We start from the raw sequence: 1,849 nt of genomic DNA, 5'->3' as shown, positions 1-1,849 counted from the left end.
AATTCACATTTGAAGTTTTAAAAGGCCAAGCTGAAGCTTTAGGTCTACAGGGGAAAGATGTTGCCCAATATATTATCCGACAACAAAGAGCTAAAGGAGGATTTTCAACTAGTAGAGATTGAGGTAGAGGTTGAGACGGAACAAGTTGAATTAGAAGCTGAAAGAGAACGTACTAGATTAGAGCATGAATTGGAAATGGCTTGGATAAATAAGTTGGGGAAACTTATGAGCAATTTTCCACTCAGGAAGATGTTTTGATCACTGGATTGAATTCTGTAACACTGATAAGAGCTATGAATCATTAAAAGACTTCATGCTATTAAATCAGCTGATGGTTTCACTTTCCCCAGATCTTCATGTTTATGTGAAAGAACACATGTCATCCTTGTCTGAAGCAGTACGTCTGGCTGACAACTGGGCTTCCGCTCATGATGCATACCCTGACCTGATAAAGGTAAGAGAATTATGGCTACAAAACCTCTTGACTTATGAGCAACTAGATTTAAAAAGGAATTTTTCAAAGATAAAGTGTCATGGATGTGGGGAAATGGGACATATCAAACCTTGTTGCTCTAAAAATCCCCTTGCCTTTAAACAATATTCATCTGCAGTCCCAACTCAAAAGATTGGATTTTTTGCTTTTAAGACCTAGATTCGGGTTGTAATTGCGTAATTGTATTGGAGAACATACTACCAGATGTAGACCTCACTAATACTGAAAAGGTCAAAGTTCAAGACTGTCCAGGAAGAGTTGACAACTTTCCTAGAGTCAAGTGTTATTTGAAATGCCCTTATTACACTGGATGGGTTAATGCTTTAAGAGCTCCAATTAAGTGTTGTAGTGTCTTGTTAGGAAACGTACCAGGTGTATTTGACCCTTAGAAAAGTTTAGTGGTGATACTTCTCATGAACAGCAAACGTGCAGTTTAAACAAGAGCTTGTAAGACAAAACGGGTGCATCCATTATTTTTGCCTGAAATTGAATCCTTAAGCAGGAATTTCCCAAGTTGCAGTCTCTGTCCATCTCTTTCAAAGACTAGAGAGATTAAGTTCAAGAGAGCTAGATAGAATGTGAGATGGTACAGAGTTCAAGTTTGAAGAACGTAACGGCTTGATTTATCGTATTTGTGTGTACTCAGATTGCAGCCAAAGAATTGGAAAGTCTTCTTTAGTTGTGCCAACTGAATGTAGAGCAGTCATTCTTTCAGTTGCCGATGAAAACCCTCTTGCTGGACATTTTTCATATCATAAAACTGAAATGAGGGTTAAAGATAATTTTTATTGGCCAAATATGGGAAGTGACTTAAGGGATTACTGCAAATCATGTGACAAATGCCAAAGGATGTCTGTTAAGGGGCGGGTGAAACCTGTACCATTGAAACAAATGCCCACTTTAACGGAACCATTCTCTCGGGTTTCCATTGATTTAGTAGGTCCACTTTCTCCATCTTCCGAAGGCCATAGATATATTTTAACTTTAATAGACTTTGCTACTGGATTTCCTGAAGCTTTCCCTGCATGTGTCACATACATTCGTGTCATGCGTTCAGTTGGTGGCTTAGATAAAGTTTTTTTTATTTTGATAATATTTTCATTCATACTAAGACCTGGGAAGAACACATTGTGCTTAATATGGTACTTGATCATTTACATACTCATAACCTGACTGCTAAACCATCTAAGTGTAGGTTTGGGTATAAATATATAAATTATTTAGGATTTATTGTTGATGGAAATTTCTTGCATACCCAACATATTAAGATTGAAGCTATTTTGAACCTGCCACCTCCAGCCACTAGAAAGTCTTTACGGTCATTTCGGTCATACAGATTTAGATCAGTTCATGTTG

General features: G+C 37.5%; 1 long non-coding RNA gene across 1 annotated transcript in view; it reads left to right on the top strand.

Moving 5' to 3' along the window:
- Positions 1-431, top strand: part of LOC138864871 (uncharacterized) — a 1,247-nt gene extending 816 nt beyond the window's left edge. Inside the window, exon 3 of the long non-coding RNA XR_011399258.1 lies at positions 351-431. This is a non-coding gene — a long non-coding RNA (uncharacterized lncRNA). The remainder of the gene's footprint in view (positions 1-350) is intronic.
- The last annotated feature ends 1,418 nt before the right edge of the window (positions 432-1,849 follow it).

This window comes from Penaeus vannamei, chromosome 18 (genome assembly GCF_042767895.1).
Source record: "Penaeus vannamei isolate JL-2024 chromosome 18, ASM4276789v1, whole genome shotgun sequence".
Classification (NCBI taxonomy): domain Eukaryota; kingdom Metazoa; phylum Arthropoda; class Malacostraca; order Decapoda; family Penaeidae; genus Penaeus; species Penaeus vannamei.
This window is presented reverse-complemented; position numbering and strand designations above follow the sequence as displayed.